Source organism: Schistocerca piceifrons, chromosome 6 (assembly GCF_021461385.2).
Source record: "Schistocerca piceifrons isolate TAMUIC-IGC-003096 chromosome 6, iqSchPice1.1, whole genome shotgun sequence".
NCBI lineage: Eukaryota > Metazoa > Arthropoda > Insecta > Orthoptera > Acrididae > Schistocerca > Schistocerca piceifrons.
Genome location: NC_060143.1, coordinates 88,019,206 through 88,039,389, shown reverse-complemented (window position 1 = coordinate 88,039,389; position 20,184 = coordinate 88,019,206). Strand labels below are relative to the sequence as shown.

General features: G+C 43.8%; 1 protein-coding gene across 1 annotated transcript in view; it reads left to right on the top strand.

Moving 5' to 3' along the window:
• LOC124802757 (transforming growth factor-beta-induced protein ig-h3-like) overlaps positions 1-20,184 on the top strand; it is a 126,810-nt gene that overhangs the window by 48,843 nt on the left and 57,783 nt on the right. The window lies entirely within an intron of this gene.

The following is a 20,184-nucleotide window of genomic DNA, read 5'->3' as shown; positions in this document are numbered from 1 at the left end:
ACCACTCATTTTACGTCCTCCACATTACAGCTTCGGATTTGTTGAGAATAGATTGCTTCACTATTTAGTAATGTTCTCGGCAAATAATCAACTCCTGCCTTCTCTTCCATCTTACGTTCTACCTGGAGCGGCTCTATGTTTTTTGGATCTCTGTGGTCAGACGAAGCAGTTACGAGACTGGGATATAGCTAAGTTTCAAAATGCACGAGTATAGGGACAAAACAGCTGACAATGAGACTATTTTGGCCTTATCTTTTTTGTGCCGAAAGAATAAGCAGTGCTGTTTCATTGTTACACTAACTGTTTGACAAAAATAGCCTCGGTTGCCTCGTATCTATTCTTGAATCATATGCGATGCATGGAGGACTGTTGCTCCTTTGTTTGTCTATGGCAAAAACATGTGGTCCACAACTACTTAATCTTTAGCGTAGCTGCGAATAGGGCGACATGGTTATGTAGTTCTGCAAGTTATGAGTGTCGGTATTTGGCCTCTGCCATGTCCTCCATTTGTCATATCGGGACATTGAGTAATGTGATATAATTTGTCGCCTTAACACTTGGCATGGCCTTCCTCAATAAAAACTGACCTCGCCGACTATCGTATTGTACCAGTTTCCTGTTGTGTCGGCCGGCCGGAGTGGCCGAGCGGTTAAAGGCGCTACAGTCTGGAACCGCACGACCGCTACGGTCGCAGGTTCGAATCCTGCCTCGGGCATGGATGTGTGTGATGTCCTTAGGTTAGTTAGGTTTAAGTAGTTCTAAGTTCTAGGGGACTGATGACCACAGCAGTTGAGTCCCATAGTGCTCAGAGCCATTTGAACCTGTTGTGTCGACCTTCTCCGTAGTGCTTTATGTATTGATTTTAAGCTCTCCCCCAATATTTATACAGATATTAGTTTTCCGCTAATTGCCCTAATTGCTGCCGTGATTGCTATCCAGCTTCATCATCGTTATCTGAACCTACGACTATTTCGCGAGACTGGGATATTAGCTAAGTTTCAAAATGCATGAGTGTAGAGACAAAACAGCTGACAATGAGACTATTTTGGTATAATCTTTTTCGTACAGAAAGAGTAAGCAGTGAGGTTTCATTGTTACTTTGTTTGTCAAAAATAGTGTCGGTTGCCTCGTATCTTTCCTTGAATCATATGCCATACATCGAGGACTGTTGTTTCTTTGTTTGTTGTATGGTAACAAATGGTACGGAAACAAATTATTTTTAAAATTCGCAAAGCTAAACGCCTGTTTCTTGCTACAATTTATGTTCTAGGTGCGTTTCGCATTTTACATTCAGGGATCTTTTAGTGTGATTAATCTCGAACAGTGGTTTAATTTTTGAGCCGGCCGGAGTGGCCGAGCGGTTCTAGGCGCCTCAGGCTGTAACTGCGCGACCGCTACGGTCGCAAGTTCGAATCCTGCCTCGGGCATGGATGTGTGTGATGTCCTTAGGTTAGTTAGGTTTAAGTAGTTCTAAGTTCTAGGGGACTGATGACCTCAGCTGTTAAGTCCCATAGTGCTCAGAGCCATTTGAGAGATCTTTCTGTTTTGTAGCTTACGAAAAGTGGAAACTTCAAAACAAAAAACGAAACTGCCCTATTCCAGATTAAATCCACTGAAGATGCCTTGCCGGCCGCAGTGGCCGAGCGGTTAAACGCGCTACAGTCTGGAACCGCACGACCGCTACGGTCGCAGGTTCGAATCCTGCCTCGGGCATGGATGTATGTGATGTCCTTAAGTTCGTTAGGTTTAAGTAGTTCTAAGTTCTAGGGGACTTATGACCACAGCAGTTGAGTCCCATAGTGCTCAGAGCCATTTGATCCATTTTTTTTTTTGAAGATGCCTTAACGTAAAAGTCGAAACGCGTCAGGAACATAATAAATGTCGATTGGAGCAATAAAAAGGCTGTTCATGTTATAAAATAAATATTTATACACAAGAAGGGATCAGAGTTTTCGTTCCAAGACTGTTCAGTCTAGAATCGGTCTGCCAGTCAGGCAGAATCATCTTGATCATTTGAGGCAATCTTCCCACCGACGCACCAGGTTGAAAACTTTTGCTAGAACACCGTGTCCTGTTCCATCAAGTAGTTCGTAACTGCCTGCTGCACATCCTCATCTGACAGGAATCCTCGACCTTTTTTAAGGGACCGAAGATGTGATAATCGCATAGGGAGGGATCAGGACTATAGGCGTGGTCGCTCGAGTGTCCCCCACTGGAGATGGCGTTACGACATTTGCGATATGGGGACGTGCGTTATGAAGCGCCAGCACTTCTTCGTGCACCATTCCAGAACGGTGGTTTTCGACAGACATGCTGTCCCACACACATTCTTCATTCTCTGATGGGTGTGGATGTTTGCTGGTGTTTGTCCTTCGGGAGCCAGGAAAAGAATAACAGAGCGTTGATCCTGTTTGGGCGCATTTGGTAATAACGCCGCCGTAGCTCACATTTCCGCATTTACGGCACGCGCGTCGGAAAGGCACGAATGACACTAATCCCTTACCTACATGGCGGTGCTTATATCCGCGCATCGGAGGCACTTTACGCTGCTTGTACGATGCAGTAACGCCCTCTGATGGAAAATTTTCTTATGCTTGATATAGGTAATAGGCACACCAACATTTGTAATTTTTTTAAATCCTTCTGAAGCAAAACCTTGCGTTCGAAAGTAAAACGAAAACTTGCTGTGTAAGGCAGGTAAGTATTTGTGCAGAATACGCTCGTAGAAACCCATCGCACAATATTTTATTTCCCCAAATTATAAAAAAATACTCTGCAACAAAGAGCGATTAAATGATTGAAAGGTCCGCCTGGGGCAGTGAACTTGCGCTGACCTATCAAAAGGTGTTCTGGACGCCGCATAGCAATTGTGCTGTGTGTTGGTACCTCTATCTGTGATCCGAAATGACGAAAAGACGTTCGTTCCATTTCCTTACCATTCACAAAAGTTTGTTGTTTTCGTGTAATACGCGTATAAACGATGCCTGTCACTGTCACATATCTCGCTATAAGTACGTGTATTTTTCTTCATGCCAGTTAGAAGACTTGTAAAATTCGTTTTGTGTGTGTCGCACATGCGTGTGCGCTCATGTAATGATAAACTAGTTTGCCCTTGCCACTCTACGCCATGAGAGATGCAGGCTGCAGAAAAGGGAAACGTAAGTGGAGGGAAGATCGGTACAGCGAATGTTGAGATACACTGGACTCCGATGCAACACTCAGCGCAGACTAAACAAATGAAACGTAAACACTCAGACAAGGTCAATCTCTTTTAAGATACAGTGCATTTTCTATTTCGTAGCCAAATGTGTTTTGGTTACGTACCATCCTCGGCGAGCATTACGGTTAACTTTGAAAATGATACTTACATCCATATATATGAAATAGATCAACTTCGGGCTATTTCTGGGAAAAGTTCATACTGCACTTACTGAAACCTTACCTGATGGCTCATCATTTATCTGATGACAGTGCCACCTTTATATCACAATGATCTGAGAGAGTTCGGATCACACATTAAAGCCGATTTTTTATTATTTTTTATCAGCTAGTATGTCCTGTGTAACTCCCTCATAAACAAGGATTCTCTAGGTTCTAAAGGAAGTGCACATTTCTTCATTTTGTTCTAAGGATGTGTTACTCTGTAACGCAGGAGTTATTGAGATTAGGCATACCTGCCATCCTTTTGTAATATTAAGAAACGTGACTGAAAACAGATTTAACTATTTTTGCATATAGCTTTGGATTTATCCTCTTACACTTGCTAGATCAGAAAATAGAAGTATAGTTTCTCACTTTCGAACTGAAGAGAGTTTCACACGCTACTGTACCAACGGTTTTGTTCTGAGCCTTTATGACGCTTATAGAGTTCTCTTTGGAAGTTGTACACCCCATTCAATGGCGACTTTTCGTGCAAATCGGTTATTTTTCTCTTTTTTTTTAGTGTTTAGCAGTAACACTAAGTATAACTTGGAATGAGATGTAACTGTGATATTTCACTAGATAGTATCCAGAGATATGTTGCAAGATACTTGCTTTTAGGAACACGAGATTAATAAACTGCAACATAACCTAGACTATGTTATAATTAGTTTTGATTAAGGGACCGATTTCCTAGTTAACTCCCGGCGATGCCGGCGGCCCATTACAAAATCTTGTTTGCTGAAGCGGAAGAAAGCAATACCAAAATTAATATCCTCTATTGGGATCGGATGACATCGGAAATTAATCTGGGGACAGGGAATTAGACGGGGAGATACTTATTAGCAGACCAGTCTGCCGACGTTCCTGCTTTTGGGCGTTTTATCGACTCTGCTGTTAACGTGCCACACCCTGGGCGCTATCGATTACCGGCAACAAGGTTGTCGACCACACCCTCGACCGACGATGACTATACTGTAGAAATGTAGCTCGTTTTCGTGTGCGTAAAGTCCTTACAAAGAACCAATTCGAATGTTGTTTGGAATATTGCAGTTACCCACTCTCCAACTACTGAACGAATCTCCCCGCCATTTAAGGGAGGACATTCATTTAACTTGGAACTGCCACCAAGTAGGAACTGTCAATTTTTCGCGATGGAAATTATTGATGGGAGTGGAAACCAAACCTACGACACTTGGCTCTACCTGGGACTCAGACCCGAAACATTTAGATTTATAGCGTAGAAAAACTTTTTATTCATCTACAGAACAGTATTGTGGATCAACGCTTAACTACGGGGGGGGGGGGGGGGGGGGGGGTATCCAAAAGACCCGGAATCATTTTTTAAAAACTATGTATTTTAAAATCTTTTACAAGACAACCTTATCCGCCCAAAATACTCGCCATTGTCCCACTGATGCTTCCACTGTTTGAAGCATTTGTTATAGCCATCTGTAGAAATGGCTGACAGCTCCTCGCTTGTTTTTTTCTGAACTTCTTCAATGTTGTCAAATCAGTGTCCTTTCATGCCCCTTTTCATGTGTGGAAACATGAAAAAGTCGCACTGAGCCAGGTCAGGCGTGCACGGTGCGTGGGGCAGCGGAACCATGCCATTTTTAGCTAAAAACTATCTAATAGAGACGGCTGCGCGTGCAGGTGAGTTGTCGTGGTGGAAGAATCAGTCTCCTGTCTGCCACAAATCGTTTTATTTTTTTTTTATACGAACACTGTCGCGCAATCTTCTTAAAACTTCAAAATAAAAGGTTTGATTGACGATCTGACGTGGTGAAACAAGCTCTGAATGAACTAAGCCCTTGGCATAAAAAAAGCGTTGTTTTGATGTTTGATTTGACTTGACAACTTTTTCTTCTTCTTTTGGATGAGTGACAAAAAAATGGTTCAAATGGCTCTGAGCACTATGGGACTCAACTGCAGTGGTCATCAGTCCCCTAGAACTTAGAACTACTTAAATCTAACTAACCTAAGGACATCACACATTCCCATGCCCGAGGCAGGATTCGAACCTGTGACCGTAGCGGTCGCGCGGTTCCAGACTGTAGCGCCTAGAACCGCTCGGCCACCCCGGCCGGCGATGAGTGACAAAGACATCTTCCATTGTCTTGACTGTTGTTTTGTTTCTGGGTCGTACCCATAGCACTATGATTCGTCATCAGTAATGAGATTTGACAGAAAATCCGGAAGATTCAAGCTGTTGTTTCAAAGCATGACATGTTTCAACTCGACATTTCTTTTGCTTACTAGTCACAACCCGAGGAACAAACTTGGCAGCAACTCTTTTCATTCCAAGATCTTCCGTTAAAATTCGCTGAACCGAGCTCAAAGATAACCCACTAATCTGTGACAGTTGATCAATTGTCTGTCGTCGGCCTGTGAGCTCAAGCTCTCTAATTTTTTCAATACTTTCGTCGACTCGGGCAGTTGATGGACGTCAGTACGAGGTTTGTCACCAATCGAAATGTCGCCATTTTTAAATCCCGCAAATCACTCGTACACTTGAGTTTTTCCCATAGCGTCATCTTTCTTCGTAAGCTGTTTGCAACATTAAAATCGTATCAGCAGCACTTTTGCCAAGTATTTAAATATTTGGGGGTAGTCCTAATCAGCGGTATGAATTGGAAAGAGCACCTAAAATCCGTAATAGATAAAGGAAATGCCGGCCGAAGTGGCCGAGCGGTTCTAGGCGCTACAGTCTGGAGCTGCGCGACCGCTACGGTCGCAGGTTCGAATCCTGCCTTGGGCATGGATGTGTGTGACGTCTTTAGGTTAGTTAGGTTTAAGTAGTTCTAAGTTCTAGGGGACTGATGACCTGAGAAGTTAAGTCCCATAGTGCTCAGAGCCATATGAACCATTTGAACCATAAAGGAAATGAACGACTTACTGGAAAGATTCGGGGAAATTCCAGTGATTTGTAAAGGATGTATCATAAAGGCTGGTGCGACCAGTTCAAGCGTGTTGCTCCTGCGCTAGGAGTCCTTATCAAATAGGCATGACGACAGGTTTGGAAGAATTTAAAGACACTTCGTTAGGCTTCTAACGTGTCAGTGTAGGCCAGACGAAAGTATCAAAGAGATGCCTGCTGGACTTCCCTTCAGCCATTGACTATTTTAGTCCATTTTTATGTCGCTCTTGGGGAAAAAATCTGGGCATCCAGGGGTCGCAGTATCAAACAGAATCAGCCGGCCGGTGTGGCCGAGCGGTTCTAGGCGCTTCAGTCTAAAACCGTGCGACCGCTACGGTCGCACGTTCGAATCCTGCCTCGGGCATGGATATGTGTGATGTCCTTACGTTAATTAGGTTTAAATAGTTCTAAGTTCTAGGGAACTGATGACCTCAGCTGTTAAGTCCCATAGTGCCCAGAGCCATTTGAACCATTTTCAAACAGAATCAACAAAATTTATCAAAAGGAGCCTGATTTTCCTAGGTTATTTTCTGCCTACTTTTACCAATAATGATCGATAATAGATTAACTGTGAAGGTACAACCAGACACCACTAAAAACTTAGATTCTAACATGACTGAAAGGCAGTTATTTGTAAAGGATTTTCCCAACGTACTTCGAAGAAAGTCGGGTTCTGAATGAAGCTTTTATGAGCCTGTACTTTCCACAAGATGATAGACGGATGTCTCCTTCAGTAATCATGTAGGAAACACCACGTAGTTGATACACGCTCCCTACAATTTTTAACAGGACACACGGAACGGAACGACACGCAAGGGGCGTCTATGCCTGTAATTGTTGTTTGCGGAAACGACGTAAGGTTCCATCTGGTTAATTTTCCGCTGTTATGCCCCGACACAGCGTGACTTTACAGTCTTCAGATAATATGCTAAAGGTCTGCGCAATCAGGGTGACATTGACAGCTCGTACGTTCCTTTTGAAGACACGAAGTGTCTGGTACGTCCTCTGAAGCCGACTCTGATTCAACTGGAAAATGTAAGAATTCACGCGAAATTGATCATTTACGCCATCCAGCATTACACCATGTAAATCTGGCTCAACAATGTTATTGCGAGAGTCATTTCATAAGTCATGGCAACCATGATATATCGTGCGAACGTGTGGCATCACCGTTAGCGCAGTAAATACATTCGAGCCAGCGCCAGACATTACCGAAATTAACCGACAGATTGCGACGGCATGCGAGGATGGATCGGTACCGCCTGAAACAGTGTGTGAGGCAGGCCGTGCTACAACACGTATCCTCCGCACCCCCCACTCCCCCGCCCTCCCCCACCCCCACCCTATTCACCAGACCTCAGTTGATGTGAGTTCGACCTAATTCCACAATCGAGGAAACCATTACATGCGGGGGGGCTTTGCAAAGGGGTCGAATATCTCACGGCAATTTGGCGGCATGTGGCACATATTCATGGCAATGCCAGTGGCATTCAACGTATTTTCCATCTTTGGTAATGCTCTCTGTGTGAACTGGCGGGCTGTTTCGAAGCACATTAGTTGATTTTGATTAACTTTTGTTCCATTTTTACTCGTGCACAATAAATTTACGCAGAATTCCAACGGGTGTGTTTCATTTGAACCTTTACCGTAACCTCAACTCTTTTATGCTGACATTCAGATACACACAGCCGGATGGATTGAGTGTAATCGCGGAATTCTGATGTTGCCGCGTTATCACAAGGTACACCATAGTTCCATGACTTACAGAATGACCCTCATGTAAATAATAGGTGTCTGCGGATAAGATAGCTTAGTTTTAGTATTAGTGTCTCTGTCTCCAAATTAATCACTTTTAAGAGGCATTTTTTTACTTTTAACAACAAACTACAGGAATTACGTAGACGATTTTTGAACTGGCTTCTGGTAGCATATGTCAGCGCGAGTGACGTATATGTATGGTCTTTTGCACTGTAAGCTGGCAAGCTGTTAGCTATTTGGACAGCTTCTGCTGACAAACAATGAAGTTTGGAGGTGGAGGAGTAGGAGATTAGCGTTTAACGTCCCGTCGACAACGAGATCATTAGAGACAAAGCACAAGCTCGGATTAGAGAAGAATGGGAAAGGAAAGCGGCTGTGCCCTTTCGAAGGAACGACCTTAAGCGATTTAATGAAACCACGGAAAACCTAAATCAGGACGGCCGGACGCGGGTTTGAACTGTCGTCCTCCCGAATGAAACATACTTTTACAAAAGTTTTCGAAACTGAGATAGCTTAGTGGTAAAGACTCTTTCTGTGTTCACCCAAAGAACTACTGGAGAAAAAGATACTGTCAGTTTCTTCTCACGTATTTCTGCAAAAGAGAAAGTATTCTGACTATAATCACATTGTAAGGACATAAGATTCCAATCTTCTATCGATCCTTAGTCCATAAAAATAATAGCGAGGTGTAGCAGACTTCGTGACACACCACCTGTCGTATTGTTCCATAAACATGTTTGTTTGTACGGTTCTTTTATTTCATCCATGCCAGTTTTAAGGCTGCAGACTCAAATTAAACACTCTACTTCTCAAGGTTTATTTCTTGCAGCTTACTTCATAAGATAGCGCGAAGAAAAAATAGAAAAGGGTCTCCTTTTTATTTTATTTTTTCCCTCTTGATATAATTTGTTTCAAGATGGATGGCGAAGGAAAGGGCTAACGATGTATATCCTCTCGCCCTTACTAAACCTTTAGTAAGTTTTTTTGTACATAAGACGTTAAAGGTAGACAATGCACTGTCTCGCGTATTTTGGTAAAAACAAAATACTGTGGAACTTCTGAAAACAAATGGAATCCAGTAGCTGTCGCTCTAGCTCTAGAGCAGTTAATCAGCAGGAATTCCGCCTGAAATAGTTATTTTTGTTCTAAAATTTACTGCGACTGTGTAAAACGAGACGCTAGCTCAGTCTCAGGGGGCTGGGCAGACGGTCGGGAAGGAAGACATCAAGCAGCAAAGCTGTGCGCCACACGATATTTTGCTGGAGAGCCGGGGCAAGGAAGAGCCCGTCGACGACGAGGTCATTACAGATGGAGCACGAGCTCGGTTTAGGGAAGGATGGGACAGGAAATCGACCGTGTCATTTTCAAAGGAACCATCCAAAGATTTAGGGAGACTACGAGAAATCGAAATCAGGATAACTAGAAAGGGGCTTTTATTGTGAGTGCAGTGCGTCACCTCTCACGCAGGCGTAATAAGGTACACAATGTTGGTGCAAACTACTTCCCAAGAGTGCTGGTAATAATATTCATCGGATCGGGAAATACTACACTATGATAAAACTACACAAGTTAGCCGTAATTATCTTAGCTACTCTCTGCCTACTTATGCAGACATATGCTTTTGGTTTTGTTAGGTGTTGCGTTATTTGCGACTGTTAACGAATAATACTCTTAACACATTTACAGTAACGTGATCAATCTGCTAACATTTTAGAATATCAGATACGCCATCGTCAACTAGCAATAGATTGAAGAAGTAAGTAAATGTAAAACAAACTGATAAAGGCGGATGTTTTTGGTGAAAATCACGTACGTAAGCGGATTGCTTCAGCTTTTTCCATACCGTCACGTTTTCACTCCATGCAGTTAGTTCGCAGAAGGAGGTCTCAGCAAGAATGCCAAATCAGAAGATTCTGCAAAAATGAAGCGGTAGCAGTACCCAAGCATTTGTAGCATCATCGACAACAACAGTGAAAGCGTACGTTCTTATTAAATAATAATTTTTGTTTGCTTCCTGCGCAGTTTTGGCGACTATGAGAAAACCGCAATACACTCTCGGATTACTGCTTCCTTTGTAATACAGTAGTAAATATTGCGTACATAGATTTCTATAAACAACTGAGTTTAGGTAGTTGGGTTCACAGTCATGTAGAATTATTTTGTAATACATTATATTTGCCATTGGCTGTAGAAAATATTTATTATCACAATTGCAGTTTCGGCCTTAAGGCTATTATCAAGTGGTATATTGTCAAACTTCAAAAATTCTCCGACATATAAACACGTGATTGTCGTATCTGAGCCTTTTAACATGCTAGCATAAGAATGAAATTTTCACTCTGCAGCGGAGTTTGCACTGATATGAAACTTTCTGGCAGATTAAAACTGTGTGCCGGACCGAGACTCGAACTCTGGACCTTTGCTTCTCAAGTAGAGCACTTGCCCGCGAAAGGCAAAGGTCCCGAGTCCGAGTCTCGGTCCGGCACGCAGTTTTAATCTGCCAGGAAGCTTCAATGTTAACATCCTTAATACATCTCAATAAAATACTGTTGTCGTTTACTGCTTACATGCGAACTACGATTTCGGAAGTGAAGTCCTTCGTGGATGAATTAGGTTCCTTAGATTTCTTCCGATGGATCTGTGTGACATCTTTATTTCTGAAGGCAATAATTATTCCCCCTTAAGCCGCTACCTGTTGGCACTTCTATAGATGCTTGGCGTTTGTGACTGATAGTGAGTGATCACCAGTCGCGCTATCATAGGTCATCGGGCCTTTTTGTTTCCATACCCGCATTGTATTACAGTTATTTGGGTTGTGGGGCACACCTGTCAAGTCTTACCATCAAGCGCTTTTCATCTCCTAGCTTTTACGCAATTTGTAACAATGTTGTTGACTTCGTAACCTCCGTGTGTGCTACTAGGTTGTCTGCGAACTTTATCAGAGAGCTAACAACGTTGTCTTCTACGCTGGTAGTGTAAATGAGTCTGCAGTAACACTTGTGGAAGACTGCAGCCGCAGTCTGAGGGTTGCCTCGGCGCTGGCCTTGTTTGCTTCGAGAGAAAACAATAGTGGGAGTTCCCGGTTGTCCCTCACTCTTTTCTTACCTGCTCGCCCCTTTGTGTACGGAAAAGGGGATGGTGTTTCTTTCCGAAACGTTACTCGCCCTTCTCCGAACCGCCCGTAGGGGTTGGAATTTCTGTGTTGCGAACACAAAACAACCTGTTATTTCTCATTCACGAAGTTACGTTTCATATGAGAACTATTAGGATTATAAAAAACGTTCGAAATTCTAATATAAATGATACATTCTCTGTACTGAAAGTTACATATTTTGAACACTGGAATTTTTATCAGCATATTTACATTTTTCTGGCCCGTTACGTTGTGGTTCCATTAATTCTGTTGAAAATCCTAACGTTGCGTTCGTGTTGACAGAGGACGTCGTAATGTGTGTCGAGAGACTTTGCTGTGTGATCCCCCATGAAGATTCCACGGATGGAGCAAAAAGTTGGGATTTCCAAGAGCAACAACGCAACCACGACGTTATAGCCCGTAAAACTATTATAAGTTAAAAAAAATGTATATTCTCTGCCTTACTGCGAGCAAAATATGAATCACTCAGCCGCACCTGTCTTTGAACTGAAGCTCGTATCAGCTTTGTGATACTTCTGTCGAATTCCATTGAATATTCCTGAACACTGTCCCGTTCCATCCTTTAGCGCACCGCTGGTGACAAACTGAGATCGTTAGTGTCCACCATAACAAGTTCCATATATCAGATTTCAGTGCTACTGACCTTGACCACTCAAAAAATCACAACCAACGGGGTAGCTCAGTATGTAAGGCGGAAAACACTTTTTGGGAGGAAGTATGGTTTAAATACTTGACCAGACATTCAATTTTAAGTTCTTCACAGCTCCCTTTAAACCATATACTTGCGGATTCACTTTTAAAAGCCACGACCTGCTTCATTTGCCCAGTTTGTACATTCCAGGTTTGCGGCTCATCTCCAACGACTTTGTCGTTGACGGAAAGTTAATTCCTAATCGTCTTCACTTACCTAAACTTCTGTGTGCGTCCACAGATCACTCAAACTCACTCCCAAAGGGCGGAGACTTTGAGGAGGGAGAATGAGGCTGGTTGTATCTTTGAGTCAGTCTGTGAGGGCTAGTAGCCAACAGATTGCGGGAATAGATTTATATTGCAGACACCACTTGTATGAATATCAAGAGCTCAGATGGAAACCCAGTTCTAAGCAAAGAAGGGAAAGCAGAAAGGTGGAAGGAGTATATAGAGGGTCTATACAAGGGCGATGTACTTGAGGACAATGTTATGGAAACGGAAGAGGATGTAGATGAAGATGAAATGGGAGTAACGATACTGCGTGCAGAGTTTGACAGAGCACTGAAGGACCTGAGTCGAAACAAGGCCCTGGGGGTAGACAACATTCCATTGGAACTACTGACAGCCTTGGGAGAGCCAGTCCTGACAAAACTCTACCATCTGGTGAGCAAGATGTATGACACCGGCGAAATGCTGTCAGACTTCAAGAAGAATGTAATAATTCCAATCCCAAAGAAAGCAGGTGCTGACAGATGTGAAAATTATCGAACTATCAATTTAATAAGTCACAGCTGCAAAATACTGACACGAATTCTTTACAGACGAATGGAAAAACTAGTAGAAGGCAACCTCGGGGAAGATCAGTTTGGATTCCATAGAAATATTGGAACACGTGAGGCAATACTGACCCTACGACTTATCTTAGAAGCTAGATTAAGGAAAGGCTAACCTACATTTCTAGCATTTGTAGACTTAGAGAAAGCTTTGGACAATGTTGACTGGAATACTCTCCTTCAAATTCTGAAGGTGGAAGGGGTAAAATACAGGGAATGAAAAGCTATTTACAATTTGTGCGAAAACCAGATGGCAGTTATGAGTTGAGGGGCATGAAAGGGAAGCAGTGGTTGGGAAGGGAGTGAGACAGGGTTGTAGCCTTTCCCCGATGTTATTCAATCTGTATATTGAGCAAGCAGTGAAGGAAACAACAGAAATATTCGGAGTAGGTATTAAAGTCCATGGAGAAGAAATAAAAACGTTGAGGTTTGCCGATGACATTGTAATTCTGTCAGAGACAGCAAAGGACTTGGAAGAGCAGTTGAACGGAATGGACAGTGTTTTGAAAGGAGGGTATAAGATGAACATCAACAAAAGCAAAACGAGGATAATGGAATGTAGTCGAATTAAGTTGGGTGATGCTGAGGGAATTAGATTAGGAAATGAGACACTTAAAGCAGTAAAGGAGTTTTGCTACTTGGGGAAAGTATTTGTATGGAGCGTAGCCATGTGTGGAAGTGAAACATGGACGATAACTAGTTTGGACAAGAAGAGAATAGAAGCTTTTGAAATGTGGTGCTGCATAAGAATGCTGAAGATTAGATGGGTGGATCATATAACTAATGAGGAGGTATTGAATAGAATTGGGGAGAAGAGAAGTTTGTGGCACAACTTGACTAGAAGAAGGGATCGGTTGGTAGGACATACTCTGAGGCATCAAGGTATCACCAGTTTAGTATTGGAGGGCAGCGTGGGGGAAAAAATCGTAGAGGGAGACCAAGAGATGAATACACTAAACAGATTCAGAAGGATGTGGGTTGCAGTAGGTACTGGGACATGAAGAAGCTTGCACAGGATAGAGTAGCATGGAGAGCTGCACCAAACCAGTCCCACGACTGAAGACCACAACAACAACAACATTGCAGACACGCTCCATTCAGGAATGCTCAGCAAGAAAATCTGGTGTCGCAGAAGCAGACATCTTGATTCTTATAGCGTAAGGTTTTTCTGGGGAAATTAACAGTTTCTGAATGATTTTGTACAATGAGAATGACGTTTTTGTCGGTCATTTGGATATGGCGCATTACACTACCCAGGCGGATTAGACTTGGAACAAAAAAGGGTGCGTCAGTTAGTCTTGTCAGCATCGAGGTGATTACGAACGGAGAGAACTTTAGTTTATCTGGAACTGACAGACGAGGAAGACACTGTGACATTTTTTAATGGACAATATTGGTATGTCATAGTTGAAAGAATATTGGTATTTGGACTGGAGTGATAAAGATAACAATGGGAAACCTACATTACGATAGCTGGTCGGAATTAGAATGCTGCATCTACCTAATAAGACTTATTGAGATGACACAGTCATTAAGGCACTGATCTCGTAGACGGAGTTCAGATCCCCTTTCGACTGTCTAGATTTAGGATTTGGGCGAAAGAGGCTTACTGGACTGGCCTTCATCGACCTGACAGCCGCATATGACTCTGCCAGCTGCAGAAATTGCTGATTAACTATGAAGTCTGACAAGAGGCCATCGTCTGAAATTCATGGTTGGCATCACTCTCCACAGAAGGTCCTGTGTCAGTTTCTACTGGTAGAACAGTAGGCAAAGGAAACAGAAGAACGGCTCACCACAAAGGAGCGTCCTGGCACCACTACTGTAGAAGATGTACATATATGACCACGCAGTACCAAATAACACCAGGTAGTATGCGTACTCGACGATACAGTACTGGTAGCTCAAAGTTCGATCTCGTCAGAGGCAGAAGGGATACTGTCATGAACTTCGATCACTCTGTCTATCCTACGTTGCTACCACCTGAAGCGAAACCCCAGCAAGACACATGTCTTTCGCTTTCCTCACCAATAACACACGACTGCAAACTTATCCTTTGTAGTTTTGTTCTTAATCATTTTAGGTGGTTCTAATACTTTTGAAAAGCCAAGTTCAAAAATGCTAAGGCTTTCCCTCTGTCACATAAGTTTTTTTTTTTTTCTCAAAGTAATGATGAAGATCCAGAAAATTCGTTCAAAACACTCATTCAAAAACGTTCTTTAAGAAAACACGATAAAATAACACTCCTAATACTATAATGAAGTATCATGTTCTTCAGGTCTAATAGAAAGGCATAAATCTTAACGTCCCTCGCTTTCCTCTCAAGTCTCCGTTGCGTATTGTGACTGAGGACACTCCCTGCCCGTCATCCAGCAGTAGTCATCTCCCATACTGTCGTCCCGTCGGTCCTGGTTCACCCGTTCCATTCGTTTGATGACCTAATCAGACCTTTCTTGTTGTTCCTCACACACAACACCTAGATTTTATAGAAAATAGCTGACGTGGAAATCCATTAAGTGCAAATACAAATGTGTTGAGTCGTCCAATGCTTTGAGGTTGCCCAGCATGCTTTTTTTACTAATTGTTGTACTCAAGGTCTTTCCATTTGCCAAGAAATTTGTTGACAGATTCTTTAAAGGATATCCAAGATGGTATGTAAATTTCATTCATTTTGTCTTTAAATGTGGCGTCTTTCATTAGTTTCCGAACGTCATGCGAGAACATATGACCTGCCGAGGCGAACGATTCCAGTGTTCTTCACAGGCGAAGGATGTGGTCCGCACCCTGACGTTTAAATAGCATTACATCGCCACCAAAGCCTAGGTCTATGCCAGGAATAACATTATCACGTTTCTCGCGAGCAGGACATGGAGTGCCGATCCAGTACTGCTGCGGATGTCTGTTAGTCGGGCACTGTGTATGTTTGCTGCTGAGTGGAGTGCATCTGCATGTCCGAAGAAGTTGGACTTCTCAGTGCACGAGTCAGTCCGGACTGCAACAGGGTGCCTGAAGCTAACACCACTGTAGAAACTCTGTCCGCTCATTGGCACTGTAGCCTCTCACTTAGGCTAGGACATTGCGTCAGATATGGAAAGGACGATTTGTACAGAAACCAGATGGCAATTATAAGAGTCGAGGGGCATGAAAGCGGGGTATTAAAATCCATGGAGAAGAAATAAAAACGTTGAGGTTCGCCGATGACATTGTAATTCTGTCAGAGACAGGAAAGGACTTGGAAGAGCAGTTGAACGGAATGGACAGTGTCTTGAAACGAGGATATAAGATGAACATCAACAAAAGCAAAACGAGGATAATGGAATGTAGTCGAATTGTCGGGTGATGCTGAGGGAATTAGATTAGGAAATGAGACACTTAAAGTAGTAAAGGAGTTTTGCTATTTAGGGAGCAAAATAACTGATGATGGTCGAAGTAGAGAGGATATAAAATGTAGACTGGCAATGGCAAGGAAAGCGTTTCTGAAGAAGAGAAATTTGTTAACATCGAGTACAGATGTTAGTATCAGGAAGTCGTTTCTGAAAGTATTTGTGTGGAATGTAGCCATGTATGGAAGCGAAACATGGACGATAAATAGTTTAGACAAGAAGAGAATAGAAGCTTTCGAAATGTGGTGCTACAAAAGAATGCTGAAGATTAGATGGGTAGATCACATAACTAATGAGGAGGAGGAGGAGGAGGAGAGTAGTGTTTAACGTCCCGTCGACAACGAGGTCATTAGAGACGGAGCGCAAGCTCGGGTGAGGGAAGGATGGGGAAGGAAATCGGCCGTGCCCTTTCAAAGGAACCATCCCGGCATTTGCCTGAAGCTATTTAGGGAAATCACGGAAAACCTAAATCAGGATGGCTGGAGACGGGATTGACCGTCGTCCTCCCGAATGCGAGTCCAGTGTGTAATGAGGAGGTATTGAATAGAATTGGGGAGAAGAGGAGTTTGTGGTGCATCTTGACAAGAAGAAGGGACCGGTTGGTAGGACATGTTCTGAGGCATCAAGGGATCTCAAATTTAGCATTGGAGGGCAGCGTGGAGGGTAAAAATCGTAGAGGGAGACCAAGAGGTGAATATACTAAGCAGATTCACAAGGATGTAGGTTGTAGTAAGTACTGGGAGATGAAGAAGCTTGCACAGGATAGAGTAGCATGGAGAGCTGCATCAAACCAATCTCAGGATTGAAGACAACAACAACAACAACAACAACAAAGGAAAGGACGAAGATGAACACAGATTTCTCCAGCCAGTGCGTGAATCGCAGCGCGCCAAGAGACGTCTGCAATCCAGGAAAAGCTTCATGCAACGAAGGGAAAGATGGAGGAGGCAAGTGGAGAACCCGGACATCCTCCAACGAGAATAGGCAGACTCTGGCAGTGAGCTGCTCCACCCTGTGTGGCGAGCTTGGAGCGGTGTGGGGGTAGGAGTGTCGTCCTGCAAGAAGAACATGCAGAAGTGGGGCCTCATTCCGGATGAAGCAGATCTTCTATGTGAATGAGGCGAGGTGCAAGATCCAGGCCACCTGCTGCAGCACCGCCTTCTAGGTGAACCCTGCACGCTAAAATACCGTTATGAAGTTAATAAAAAGGCCATTTCGGCCGCGACTTTCCGGAAACAACATGTTTGGACGTGCACGAAAAAGTAAAGTAAATTAGTTGCATTTAAGACTAAGTTTTTGTCGCATTGCGATTATGTGGCGAAAGGAAAGAAAAAAATTGTCGAATGGGGAGAACCAGAACTGAATCAAATTAAAATTTACGATCTGTGCAACTGCAACTGGTTGTGTGTAGAAGGCACCTCTCACCGCTTCGTTCCCGCTCTGCAGTGAGGCAGGTAGCAGGAACTGGTTTCTGCTTCGACGTAAGCTTTCAGTTCCTCCTTGCCCCTGTTCCTCAGACGTCAAACTCAGACAACAACATATTCGGTTGGTGGCGACACAGATAGCTTCCTTTTTTGGTCCGAGGCATGCTTACATACAGCGTTATCAGTTCTGTGAACACCTGATTTTTTTTCCGTATTTTAAGCACCTAACGCTGAAGACAGTTGTCTCTTATTTGATGAGGTGCTGACTTTCCTTATCCATCGACGGGTAGGATCTGAATAGAGGTGATCATCCAAGTCATTAGAATCGATCGATTAACGCTGAAAAATACCAACACCTACTTCAGTGGTTTAGGGCATCCACGGAAAACGTAAATGAAGGGAGCTGGTCGGGGTATCAAGACCTTCGTCCTGAATATAAATTCCGTCTCGTTATCGCTGCGCCACTATAATCGCTCTGGAAGACGAGCGACGGATCTCGTCCCGTGTTTTACTTGGCATGCTAAGGTCGCGGTTTGTCTTCTGACAGAACTTTGTCGTTCTGTGAGAAGACGTAATCGTATATAACATAATGTCGGAATTAAGTGTTAACAGATGTGGATCTTTTCTTATGCATCAGACTGTTTAACTGGTAGCTTAGTTCAAATGGCTCTGAGCACTATGGGACTTAACATCTATGGTCATCAGTCCCCTAGAACTTAGAACTACTTAAACCTAACTAACCTAAGGACAGCACACAACACCCAGTCATCACGAGGCAGAGAAAAACCTTACCCCGCCGGGAATCGAACCCGGGAAGCCGGGCGCGGGAAGCGAGAACGCTACCACACGACCACGATCTGCGGACGGTAGCTTAGTCCACCTGGCAAAAGTATCCGGACATACCTAAGTGATGCGGAATTGACCACTAGATGTCGCGAGAGGCGGATCCACGATTATAAAATGAGACGAGAATTAGTGTAGTGTGTTTTCTTCTAAAGCTGTTAAAGTCCGCTGTTAGTCATCTGATTGTGAAGTGGAAACGGAAGGAGCAAAGCAGCTAAATCAAGGCCAGGCAGACTTCATGTACTGACGCAGAGGGACTGTCGAACATTGCGGAGTGTGGTTGTAGAAAATCGCATGAAATCAGCGGAAGGAGTCATTCGTGAGTTGCAGCCCAGCTAGCACAATGGCGATGCGTTCTAGTTAAAAAGGAGGTGCAGCGGTCGAGCAGCTTCTAATAAGCTATACATTCCTGTAGTCACTACGAAGACACACTTTGATGTGGTGTAAATGGCGACGCCACTGGAAAGTGGCTGACGGGAAGCGAGTCATTCGCAGTGAAGAGTCACGCTATACCCTGTGGCAATCCGATGGAAGAGTTTGTTTGGCTGCCTGAAGAAAGTTACCTGTAGTGACAAGTCCACTGTAGGGAGTAAGTGGTGTTAAGGTATGTATGAGAGTGCTTTTCATGAGTAGGTACTGGTCCCTTATTGCGCTTGACAAAACAAAGAACTCGGAAAGATATGAACACATTTTACAGCATTGTGACCTGCATACAATGGAGGAACAGTTCGGAGACTATGGTTGGTTGTAGCAGAAGGACAATGAGCGCAGTCGTAAAGCAGTCATGTGTGAGTCAGTGGTTTGTGGATGATAACATTCCTGACGTGTACCGCCCTGCTCAGATTCTTGACCTCTGGAACGCCATTGGGATGAGTTCAGTCCAGGCTACAGCGTCCAACATCACTACCTTCACTGGTTTGGGCTCTTGAGGAAGATTGGGCTGTTTTCCTTCACTGATATGTAGACACCTCATTGAATATGTCCTGAGCAAAGTTTAAGGCGTCACGTAGGCGAAGGGTGGACATCTGTCCAGTGGACCCGCTCGACTGTTCTACCGCAGTTTTTAATTGGCTACCCACAGTCATTGTCCTAGCTGAACTGCTGATAGCACTTTGGAACTCACTACTGATTCCTTCTGCTGATTTCATGCGACAATTTACAAGCACCCTCCGCTGTGTTCGACGGTCCCTTTCTGTCAGTACATTAGGCGTGTCTGGTTTAGCTGCGATTGTTCCTTTGCGTTTCCAACTCAGTCACCGAGCGAGGTAGTGCAGAGGTTATCAGACTGGACTCGAATTCGGGAGGACGGCGGTTCAAACCCGCATCCGGCCACCCGATTTAGGTTTCTCATGACTTCCCTAAATCGTTTCAGGCAAATGCCGGGATGGTTCCTTTGAAAGGGCGCGGCAGATTTCCTTCCCTAATCCGATGGGACCGATAACCTCGCTGTTTGGTTCAAAATGGTTCAAATGGCTCTGAGCACTATGTGACTAAAAAATGGTTCAAGTGGCTCTGAGCACTATGGGACTTAAAATCTGAGGTCATGAGTCCCCTAGAACTTAGAACTACTTAATCCTAATTAACCTAAGGACATCACATACATCCATGCCCGAGGCAGAATTCGAACCTGCGACCGTAGCAGTCGCGCGGTTCCGGACTGAAGCTCCTAGAACCGCTCGGCCACCGCGGCCTGCTCGCTGTTTGGTCCCCACCCCCAAATCTAGTAACCAACCAAGCTCACAATCATGTGACCAACAGT